Consider the following 12,868-nt stretch of genomic DNA (forward strand, 5'->3'; position numbering starts at 1 on the left):
ATATGGGAAAATTAAAACCCATTTTGTCCCTATTCTCAAGAATCACTGGTAGCTAAGGGCTACGGCATTTCCGAGACAAAGCTTTCTGTCTTCGCATAGTCAGCCACAATGAACTGCTGACAATTAACCATTGATATTGTTATTTATAGTGTTATGGCCTTAAAAGAGATTGTTTTAACAGCAAAATGTCAGATTCTGTGCATTTAAGCCACACTCTTGGTGTTCCAAATTATTAATCAATCAGTCACTGAAGTAGTAAGTAAGTAAATTAATAAGAAAATAAATAGATTATGAATCAATTTTTGAAAAAGTTTGATTTGTATTTCAGTCAAAACTAATAAAGACTGCTTTCTTTTGAATGAACCTGGTTTTTCAACATTCACGGCTGATGCTGAACTGTAACATCGTTGTATGATTTATTTTGGTTATTTTTTAAAATAAATTTTAATATTTTCATTGTTTTTATATTTTTATCATTCCTTTTTTTTCTCAGAGGTTATTGAGTGGTAGTAGTTCAATGAGGTTGTTGAATACAGTATTTAACTGAACTCTTTGGTCAATAAATGTGTATGTTGCAGAGTAGTCTGTATTTATTCCATGTAATATCTTTCTGTTCAAGTATATTGAAAACTTATTACTTAATTTATCATTTTAAAACCTAAACCACATCAGGCTTGTATTTAAATGAAATAACGGAGACTGAACTGTCTGGCTATTATCATCCTGATATACATGGTGCCCTGACTTGTAATTTTGATCAAAATTACTAGTTTTATTAATAATTGACCTAAGGAATCATTTATAGTTAACCATAGCCAAATCTAGACTCCTATTGTAGCACAACAACACTCTTTCACAAATGGTGTTACAAAAATAAAACACTATCCACTCATGGCAGGATGGCAAAAGATAAAAATCTGAATCTTCATATCAGCACAAGACGAAATAAACTGGGACTTGTAAATGTAACTTCAGAGCATTAAGGTGATGAATTTCTGTACTCTGTGTGGGTGAGCCTCAGTAACCTTTCACTGTCTTACCTCAGTGACTTGAATTCTACCTAAACCTGGACGACATACCCTGCAAATTTTACTGGGAGATAATTTATTGCCTACAGCAATAGAGGTCCCCATAAATCCCTTAATATGGAACCAGTCCAGGCAGTAACCCGGACATCAGAGGAAAGACAAAAGCACAGGTGCTTTTTTTTTTTTTTAAAGAGGACAGAAAAAGTCTCTTTGACCTAACAATTGTGGCAGAGTACAAAGAACTGGCCAAAGAGGAAAGAAATTCCAATTAAATTACCTTAAAGAGAAGAAGAACCGAAGTAAGTAACGCAGATCTGCAGCACATAAAACTTGATTGTGTGGCTCCTAGCAGCAAATATTAGATATTGTTTGACAATGGAGACATACAATAAAATAGCACATCAACTTGTAATGACCAGTCTATCTAAAAACCAACATGTAGATGCATGTTTGTGTTAAAAGAATTTTTAGCCTCTCGTAAAGGTATCCCAAAATATTTTCTTGAAAATTACAACTGAAGTGTGAAGAAAAAGGTAAGAGGAAGGATGGAAAAAGAAAACACTTCTTAAGGAGAACTGAAGCCTTGAGGAATGCATGCTGGGCTGCAAAAACAGAGAACAGAGAAGGAAAGGATAAAAACTAAATCAAGGGTAGAGGGAAAAAAAAAACAAAGGGGGTCAAAAAGGGTCTTTCTTTCTGTGAGAGAATCAGACCAACGCTCAGTACAGTGCCAGGTTATATTCAGACTAGACAGGGTAAATGAACCCACTTGATTGAAAGTAGCAAAGAAGGGTGGTAGTAGGTGCAGTAGAGACGGGGCTCCACTAAGATGAAGAGATGCTCTGACTGTGCTCCCTCTCTGCTTTTAGAACTGAGCCATTGGTCTTATCTAGAGACCAGACTCGAATCCAGATTGATTAGGGCAGCACCGTGGAACACAAAGTCACAGAGAAAGAGCTACAAAAGGTTAGACAAAGAATAACAGAAAGATAGAGAAACATGTTCCGTTTGCCTATTAATAATCATTTTCGCTGCCCTCCCAATCTCTCCCTACATCTACAAAGCGCATGCAAAGTACTAATCTGGAATAACAAACAGAGGCAAACCAACATCCTGAGTTGCTGGGCTAAATCCTGTGTCTGTGCTGTAAAACGCCTGCCTCACAAATCCTCCCCCTTCCTCTTTTGCTAACACAAACCACACACTAATTCATAAATTACAAACAAAGAGTCCCTTGTGGTTTGGGAGGGTCCAGGCCGACACTGCAAACTGGCACTAAGGGGGAACAGCCGTGCATCAATTAGAAGCAAACCTGACTGGCAGGGAGGGGTAGGTGTGGGTACATGCTTGGAGTAGCAGATTCTCATGCCTTCGCCATCTATGTACGGCTCACATTTGTTTGCAGCATGCAATAAAACAGGCAGACCATTTGGAAGCAATATAAACAACTTGCTCCGAAACTGCTAAGCAAATATTTTGTGCCCAGCCTACAACACTTCACACTTTATTGGTGGTAAGAAGAAATGCTGAATCTAAAATATTTGAGATCACCTCTGCGCATGCAAATGTCACAACTGTTTACAGATGGAGACAAGTTCAGTATCCAGCTGACACCTGGCAATAAAATTCAGTAGCGGTGGCGCAATACTATCCAGATTGCACTAAACACAGGGGTCAATGCACTCAAAATTTTTGGAGGATAGATTAGAAATATGAGCCCGCTTTCATCTAGATCGCGTTTTTTTTTAGCCTGAACAGAAACCATCCTCATCCCTGAGAATACACATATTTCTCTGTTCTTGTAGATACCTTGAGTCACCACAAGAAGTGTCTCCTTTCTAACTCCAAAATACAAGTCTGAAACACAAATACAACACAGTATCAAGCTTAAAACATATTGGGGTCCACAACAGCAGCCCAGGCAACGCCACAACCTGGGTATCTCCTCAAGGGACACTTTTTATTTTGACAGGAAATATTGTTAGCATATAATTGTTGGATTAACTTGTGTCATGAGCCTTATAATTAATACTAAAATCTTCTGGTTGCTATCACATCATAAAGTAGTGAAAATGAGAATAGCAAACTAAATAGTGAAATAAAGAGACAAAAGTATTGATTTATGTGGTTGAAACACCGTAGGAGCAAAATGGTTGTTTGTCTTTTGGACTTAAGAGTAAGTTCAAAAGAAACCGCAACAGTCCTATGACAGCGTTATGAAGAGATATGAACCAGGATGTAGGACATGACATCACTTGCCGGTGGTCTTGCAGCAGTGCTAAAATTAGCAATACACTTAATAACTACACAGAAAATTCATACCAAGTGATACATTTTCAAATTCAGATATAATTTTGATTCATTTGCTAGACCTTGTTATACTTGAAATTGCAATTTTTAACTAAGGAACAGTTAGACACATAAAATTTCCAATTTTGAGCCATAAAAAAATAAAGAAATAGTAACATAGGTAAGTGTTACTGCAAACCTTAAGGGCTGTAATCCTGGAATAATACTAATGTCAGTATTTTAATCAATAAATCAGTTACCTAAATATTAAATACCCCATTCCTGACATTCTTAAATAAATCAGACAAAAAAGGTGTGATTGTGTCTGAAAAACATATTAATATACATTGAACGTTTAGTACAGAAAAAAATATATATATATTTATGCTTTAAATCTTCTAATTTTAACTTCACAAACAACATGATTTTGCATTTATTTAGTTATTTAGTTATCCCCCCCCAGTTTTACATTCGGGCTTGTTTAGAAGTCACTAAAGACTCAGAAGAATTTCCACTGACAAGTTGTCTGGCCTGATGGTTTTTAACACAAAATTGATTTAGCACATCAACAAAAGTCATCAAAATTGTCAGTCTTTAAAATGATAGCTGTTTATTTCAGATTAACATCTGAAATAAGACTTTTTTCTCTCTTTTTTTTTTTTTTAGAATGAAGTATTTTATTTAGGCTTCAGTCACACATTTTCAGTCAGTATGTACGGTTTTGAGCCATCAGATTTGCTGTGAACATCTCACTGCCTCTGGTATTTTTATTCAACTCTGGACGTTACTGTTAAGAAAAACTCAAGCTGAATCAGTTCGTTCATTAGGAAAAACTGCTGATCTCACACTGAAATATGTAAACAAATAGCGTAGCTACCAATGTAACAGTGCAGTCCAGAGAGATTGTCAGTTTATGTCATGTTCATGTTTGCATGCTGGCAAGTTGTTCCTGAATCCACAGTCCACACGAGTACAAGACTTTAAGCTCGCAAATTAGCCTCTGATCATATTTCTCAGGAATAGGAAAGCACAATAGGAATAGTAAGAGACACATTCACTTCGAAATTATTTCAGCCCTCTGACACATTCTTACATTATGAAATATCCTTCAGAATCAAGCAAGTTTAAAGTCTGGAGGATAGGAAAAGTCGCGTCAATCTTTACCCCCAGCCTTCAACAACTTCAGTTCAAAAGAAGACAGAAACAGAGAAATTCAAGAGCGTGTTCAGGCAAAAGGCGAGGGGACACACTTACACACACATTGCTGAATGAAAAATCCTCCAGGGTTAACTTCTTTCTCTTTGAGCTTAGGAGACTGCCTGGCGTGTTAAAGACCACTCTTCTGCCCCGCCACGAGAGCTGCAACTATCTTGGCCGTAAAAACAAATGCTCACGTGAATAGTCCACTGCGGGTCTGAGCAGAATCAGAGAGAGTGAGCCAAAAAAGGAAACATAAGGAAGGAAGGAGGGAGGATAACAAAGAATAGCCCCTTTAAGAAGGTATGGTCCTTTATGGTGACTCCCCCTTTTTTTTAGCCAAATAAAGTACAAGGGGAGTTACCTCTTTTTTTTTTTCCTTCCTCCAAACCAGAGAATAAGAATTCTTCTCTCTTAAGCTCTGCCTTCCTTCCTACTCTCAGCGAGAGCGAAAGTTAAACCCGGCTTTACACAACTGGAATGTGACAGCAGGAGAGAGAGAGAGAGAGAATGAGCCGGAGAGGGAGGGACGGGCAGAGGGAGACGTGGGACATGTGTAGTGTCCACCTCCACAGCTATGTGAGTGAGCAGTCAAACAGAATTACAAAGGGGAGGGACAGAGCAAGTCGTAGAAGGCGAGGGGGCTGGTGTGGGTGTAAAGTGTGAGAGAGAGAGCACAAGACAGACAGAGACAGAGACCAAAGAGAAATGTCAGAGCGTAGCTCCGGGAAATGACTCGAGAATTTCATTCAACTGATCCTGGAAAATCTGGAAGCGGGATGTGAGTGAGCTGGAACATGCTGCTGGGAGCTGCATGTAATCGAAGACACACGGCAACACCGGGATGCGAAGATGATATATTCCAAGCACAGTACATCTAGCTTTTAGGACAAATGTATTATTAGATCTGCAGTAGGCAGACATTTGGGAGAAACATAACCACTCATTTACTCTAATGTTGAGAGGACAGTGTTTTTTTTTTTTTTCTCAATATGTCATTTGGTGCTGATCTCTGGCATTTAGATCCAAAGAAGCACAATGAGGCACAACAAACAATGGCTATTTAGACATAGAGTATGGTGTGGTGAGGGACTTTCAGTACACCTCCGTATGTATGAAGCACAACAACTCCACTCGCCTTTGGACAAAGCTGCACAATCCATAAATCATACTGGACATGATATCAGATGTAAAATAGTCTTTGTAAAACCATAAACAGCTCAATAGAACATCATTGTAACCTGGACAGGTCTTTCGTCTTATAATATATTCTCTAAAATGGTCTTTGGCCAATATGGGCTTCGTCTGAACCAGCCAAACATAACATGTACTGAGAAGGCAAATCATTCCAAACAGTATTTATCCTAATCACCTGCTTTGACAAGTCAAGTGGATTGCTGCCTTAAACTGTTCAATGTCCATGCTAATATTTTTAAAGATAAAATAAGCTGCTGTATTGATGACAGAAAAGCTGAACAGTGGAGTTAATTCCTTGTGAGACTCTTTGGAAGAAGTTAAACTAAAAACTTCAAAACGCCAAAAATTCCAAACTAATTGTTCTTATTTGGCTCCTACTCCCAGACAGCTCCTCTCCTCTCCTCACACACACACACACCCACACACACACCCACACACACACACACACACACAAATATTGCTCACTGTCCCATAATCCCTCTCTCTCTCTTTGCAGTGGATAAGGAGGCCCTCTTCCTCTGCAGGAAGAAAACTGAAACCAGCCACAGACTGGAAAACATTAGTCTACCCCCTCTGTCTTCTGATTCAACATTCTCTGCATATAAATGAAAACAAGAACGAGTCACAGATTGAAAAAGATGTGTGTACTATTTGGGGAAAACAACGCACAGTTGTTGAATTTGACAAATTTGGTCAATATTTGTCCAGATTTGCCTATTTTGCAGTTTGAAGAGCAGAGGCCCATTTGGCAAAAAAAAAAAAAAGTCAATTTTTATATGTGCTGAGTAATGCATTTGCTTTTACATCCAAGCACACATGTGACTGAGTGAATGTTAACAGATTCTGTCTATTATGTTACCTGTCTAAAGAAGACAAATGGCTTACTGGGTTGAATGCAGAACATTCCTCCACTCTGGAAAGAGCTTCCTATGCACAGCGCTGGAATGGCTATTTAGACATAAGTGGCTCTGGCTCCGAGCTCAGTCTTTGGAGAACTCACCAGTTGTAACAGACATCATTGTTAACATGAAACCTGGCCTTATTATGAGCCATAACAGAGAGGGAACTTATTGCTGAAATAATGGGATGAGCAGGAGGACAGAAGGATTTATTTTTTTTTCCTTAAAGGCTATGATGATGTTGACAGCATTATAGAGAAAAACAACAGCGGGCAGGAAGTAGAGCGAATCCACCCGCAATAATTCCATTAGCATTTAGTCAGATGGAAAATGATGTGATCAATGCCACAAATAAAGACAAAGACGGCCTTGGAAGTTTTGGCAGCTTCAAAAAAGCTGGGTTATGTTTAGCAATTAAAGAGCCAGAGCTTTGCAAAACTGGTGACCGGGAATCAGCCACAAAATCTCTTGATTGGTGCAATTCTGTCAATACTATTTTTTGTTAAAAATAAATGCTCTATTTCACACATTTATTATTATTAGTAAGGGATGGAATATGCTGGGCACATAAGCTTAACTTGCTTTGCTGATGCATGTGATGGTGACTAATTTTAGACACAAAACACTGAATGAAGTTTGATTACTCAGATTAGTCAGGCACTTTGTGGTAAAGCAAAACACGTTGTTAGCATTTGAATAGACAGGAAAAACACAAAATGAATCGTCACCACCTGTTGATAATGATACATTTGGATTATTTTTGCTTAATGTTGCATGAGATATCTGCCAGGGTGAGCAAAAGGAAAGATCAGAGGTGATAAAACACCTTTTCTGCTCCATGATTCATTTATTTTTACGAAAACTTAACAGCCTCTCTCAGCTGAGATCACACTAACTAGGCATTTGGCTTAATGAGAAAGATATGACTGCAATGCATTCTGTAATGTCAAGTGTGGAAACATTAAAGCCAAGGAGAGGACTATTATGTTTGTTGTTACTGAACTACCTTCAGTAACATCAGACATCAGTTGACTGAATATGCTGGCAAAGCATAAATCTTACAAATCAGTAAAACACAGAAACTCACCTGATGTTCCTCAACCTTATCCACAGATTGTACTGATAGCTTTATTTTTATTTTTATTTTTTTAATTTTTGCTGGACAGCAAGCAGACTGTTAAAATTGTGCTAATATAGCTAGCATCTTCGGTAAAGATATTCAGTTCAAATTTTGGGAATCAATTCAATGGACCATAAAAGACGAACAGAATCAGTTTCCATTCATATCAAACCAATAGAAATCAATCGTATGGACAAACTTAAATTTGACTCTATTCCGATTCAATCTCAATCATAACACTCAGATTGAGTATTACAACTCAATCTCAATTAACTCAATTAATACTGTCAAATTAAGTTTTAAAAGGTTATGTACATAAAGAAGCCCTGCTAACACAATATTTTAAAGTCACTTAAAATATATTTTTGTTCTGTTTGCTTTCATCATTAAAATGTTTTTTTTTCTTGAGTATGTTTATTCATTGCAAGAAATAAACTCCCATACAAAGAAAGCAATGCATTGAATAATCTGTGCCACAGTGATTGTCAACCCTGACAATCCACAAAATACACATCACTAAACATATTTCTAATTTTTATTTTAATTTTATAATATGATCCAAGTGTCTTTAAACATTGAATTATAAATCCATGTTTCCCTCTAGATATAGAGTAAATATTTTTCAACACTCTTCAAAATGGGTAAGACAAATTAACTTGCCAGCATATGGGGTTAGAGTGCGGGTTTTTGATGTCTTCAATGTTTTTAATGTTTTCATCTTTACTTTTAATCTATTTATGTAAAAGTGGTGAGTGATTGAGGGTCATTGCGCGCAAAGAAATACCCTGTAAATTCTTGACTCTGGTATGTAAAAATAGAGCACAAAATTCCGTGTATACTAGGACGGCGAAATCCTAGCGCAAAAATTCGAGTGATAGGTGGACGGAGCCTGGTGCTGGAAGGTTGGAGACCTTGTCCTGTTAGGCGACGGGGCCTGGATAATACCCGTGCTAAACGGATAGCGGAGTCCGGCGAAGACAGGTGCTTAAATTCCGTAACAAAAGTATGTTTTTATCTTTTATTTATTTTTTTTTAATCTTTTTTTTTCCAAAATCTCTTCCTCTTTCTTACTGTTTATTCAAAGCCACATGCTGTTTTTATTTTGTTTTTTGATGATGTGAAGCCCCTTGAAATGCCTTGCTGCTGAAATGTGCTATAAAATTGGATTGATTTGATTGATTGATATAGTGCAGGTGTGTATTGATCTTCATAAGTGCTGATCTAATTACAAGAAAACATCCGCATACTAAAACTTTCCTGTATCTGCTGTACAGACAGACAAATATTTGCTGGATTTGAAACAATTAGAAATTGGAGGACTCATGTTTATAATGCCGCCACGTGACAGGAGAGGGGGAAAAAAACTCTCTCAATTTCTGTCGAGTAAGCTTTGTGTTACAAGAACGGATAGAATTCGCGGGGATTCTGCGGCTTCCACATTGAGATAAAGACTGTTTTCAACATCTTGGCAATTTTTCTTTGCCCAAAACGTGACTAACAAACTAATGATGCAAGAACATTTTTCAGTCACCTGAGTCTTGAGTCGAGTTATCATGTGCTAGGCCGGGTTCGACATGCAAGTCTGGCCACCCCAGTTCCATTTGGAACATAAAAAACTGATAAAAAAACCCCAAAAAAAACACGCTAAACAGGTTTTAGAGATTAGAGATAAAGAACGGAAAGTCCTCTTTTGACTGATAACTGTGTAAAACGCTGTGTCACATACACAGATGTGTGTGCAGCCATGTGTGTAAAATGGTAGATACCTGAAAAAAAGAAGAAAAAAAAAAGCACATGGTTCAGTGAACACGCTATAAAACACGTGTGTTTTGGGGTTTACGTTGACCAAAAATCCAGCTATAGAACGAGCTATGAGAGAGAATGATGAGTCCCAGCAGCAGCCACTGTCTGCCTGGCTGGGCAGCAGCTTCATACAACTGAGCCAAAATAAACATCTTTCCCCACAGTCTCCTCTGCTGACATGAAATGAATGTGCGCGAGTAGGCGGAGTATTATTGTTCATGGGTGCCTGTGTCTATGTGTCTTGGCCCACTTCTGCAAAACCATTTGTGACTATCCAAAACCGCAAGTGTCTGAGTTACATCTTTATCTTCCTTCTTTCCCCAGTTACATATAAGTCATCCCCCAAAGCAGCCATATCTAAAGAACCACAGGCTCCAACACCGGGTTTGTCTTCCGCTTCAAAACACTGGCAGTGAACTCGAGGGTCCATCATTCTGCCACTCACTAAATTTTCTTCACAGACAAAAGGAACAGTTGCACAACAAATACTAAAATTATGAAGGAGAAACGTAATTTAATTTGCGTTGGAAAAATATGTTGTTGGGGTTTTTAAAATTAGCTCAAGACCTGTGAAGAACCAGACACAAGACCAATGAGGTTTTTATGCCTTCCTTTGCAAAGGGAGAGATCTACAACCTCTAACCCGCTCGGGACCAAAGATTGGTGAGCTCTGCTCAACTCTGCTTGGAATTGGCTTTTATTATGATGACCTTCTTCAGGAGGACAATGCTGAGATAACGAAACAGATGGACCCCTTGAGTAGGAAATTACGTTATAGATAGAGAAAGAACCTTAAAGAATAACTGGTCAGAGCCAGTTAGGTAACTGAACACATTTAGATAAAACACTCAAATAAAATGATAAAGCAATGATTAGTTTTACCTAACATACGTAGCTAACTTTCGCATGCTCTAACTAAAAAGTTCTTGTTTTTGCCTTTCTTAGATTAATTCTGTGATACTGATATTTAGACCCTACAGAAATATTTATTTATTTATTTATTTTATTTTTTTTCAAATACATTTACACAATTGGTTCCTGCTGTGTATTAGGAAGAATCCAAAATGGCTTACTTTACAAACACATCACTTTACTCTGTAGCACAAAACAAAACAAAGTTTGTAGATTGCTGATGATCATATGTTAAGGATGATAAGTGTTGATGTGGTTCTCCCAATAACGACAATGAGTTTAAAAATAATAACGATATGAAGTCTTATTGGGGTTTGAAGAGTTGAGGATGAAAAACATGCATCGTGGCGGCTGGCCAGGTGGTGAGCTGGACATGTCTGTTCTGGACAACTGGAGTAAATCTGCCACTGTATGAAGGATTTTATCAAACAACTCCTGCCTTTTTCCTGTGTATTTTCATCCCCTGGATTATTTACAACCAGCAGGTATGCAGCATGTACATCTGTAAATAAATCAAGGCTGCATTTTTATTTATTTATTTTGCTTTTGACAAGCACCACAGTCACCTTGTCTACCATGTAATACATCTGGAAAAGCTACCGTTCAACCTTCTTCGCAGAGGATAAAACATAGACGCTGCTGCATGATCTACTCAACTTCTCATGAGTAAAACATCTGACAGTAATGCTTAATATCACCTTGACAAGCTGTCGCTTTGCAAATATCATAGAGGTATACTTGCTATCTGACAAGCATAGCAATAAAAAAAAGATTATTAAAATATGTACAGACATAAAAACACAGGCATTTTATATGTTTTTGCACTTTTGCCCAATTTTATTTGTTTTGTATTTAAAGAAATATGTTTGATATAAAGGTTAAGGCTTTTTTTATATATATATAAATGGTACAGACCTACAAAGTTTAAAATGACTCAGTGTTAAATCTTTAAGAAAAAAAAAATAAAACAAAACAAAAAAAAAAAACATGGTGAATCACAGCATTTCTGCCCCCAAGATCTGTAGAAACCAGATTAACATTAGAGAGGTATGATTGAAAGCTCTAAAGAGACCCTAACTATTAGGTAAGATATTTCTCTTTTATATAGTTCAACAGAAATGTGGTAAAGGGATTTCTTGCATGCTAAAGTGGAAGCAGTAGTAAAGGCTTTATGTATGAGTACATACATTATGCTTAAATTACACTTGGCACTTGTTTGTGATCTTCTTTCCATTCGGAGGTTACAAACTCAAGGCTGGAAATTGGTGGGCAATGTAGCAAAAATTCCAAGAAAACCAACAGAACACTACAATGAATTTATTTCCTTTTTTGCAACTGAATCAGTTTATTTCAGCTTTCTTTGACTCTCCTCAACACAGGCTGTGACGGTTTTGATCTATTATCCCACATAGAGCAGATCAGATGTAAAACCTAGGAGAGTTTGGAAAAGCCTCTCCTTCATTTTGATATAAGTTCCAAGGCTTTAATGCTTCTTACGGGAGGAAAGAAGAAAATGTCTTTGGGATTGATTCAGAAACATGAAGGAGGGATTTTTTTTTGTTTGCTTTGGGTTCATATGATTAGAATGACTGTTCATAGATCATGTTTAGTTAACTTCAGTTTCAATTTATAGCGACTTTATGTAGAACAGAGTAGCCGTTGGGCTTCCCTACATGTGGCAGGAATGTCATAAAATACAAAGTTATAAATACAAAGTTATTTCATGGAGGTCTTCAAATAAATAAATGACAATGCAGCGCAAAGAGATTTACCAGCCCATGAATACATTTTTCACATGTCATTACAAATAGAACCACAAAATTAAATGGATTCCTTTTTGGTTTTATGTTATAGTTTAACATGTTTAATTCTCAGAGGGAAAATCATATATGGTTTTTAACCAGAACTGAGGTTTTGGCTGACATGCAAAAAGCTCTGCGTGTGGGAGAACACTAACGCTACAAAAAAAGAAAAATGTGAAAAAAGGTTCAAGTAGAGATAAACATCTCATTAATATGACCCAAAATATACATTTTACATTGAGCATAAATGCTCTGGCAGGTCCTTACATGTAAATTTTTATTTTGTTATATTGTATGTTGCGTTCGTTAAGAAAAATAATTAAAACATTATTTACTCGTTTGTTTTACAAACAGCAACTTGAATTAGGGGTTAGATTGGGTTGAATTTACCACAATGCTTTAAAAAATTTTTTTCTAAGAATAGAAATATGTCATAGTGACAAAAAAGGCTTTCAATACAGGTCAACCTTTCAATATATCTAAACATAAGCAAAACGAAACGTCAAAAGGTCGCTTTGTGAAAAACAAATGCTCCATAGAAGACCCATTTATCCGTCTCAGGTAGCTACACTGGAAGCAAATATTTACTTTGTGAACAATTGTTAGAGTTAAATATTTCTT

At 37.0% G+C, this 12,868-nt stretch overlaps 1 protein-coding gene across 3 annotated transcripts in view; it reads right to left on the reverse strand.

The window, feature by feature from the left end:
* Positions 1-12,868, reverse strand: part of eva1aa (eva-1 homolog A, regulator of programmed cell death a) — a 61,242-nt gene that overhangs the window by 33,927 nt on the left and 14,447 nt on the right. Inside the window, exon 1 of one of the 3 annotated variants that reach the window (XM_015048225.1) lies at positions 4,572-5,112. The exons of 1 other annotated variant lie outside the window; for it this stretch is intronic. The gene's annotated coding sequence lies outside the window, so the exon portion shown is untranslated. Of the gene's footprint in view, positions 1-4,565; positions 5,113-12,868 lie in introns of those variants that run through there. One more of the 3 variants, XM_015048224.1, reaches the window with a different exon arrangement.

This window comes from Poecilia latipinna, unplaced genomic scaffold, assembly GCF_001443285.1.
Source record: "Poecilia latipinna isolate Pla-1442-1.1 unplaced genomic scaffold, P_latipinna-1.0 Scaffold868, whole genome shotgun sequence".
Classification (NCBI taxonomy): Eukaryota; Metazoa; Chordata; class Actinopteri; order Cyprinodontiformes; family Poeciliidae; genus Poecilia; species Poecilia latipinna.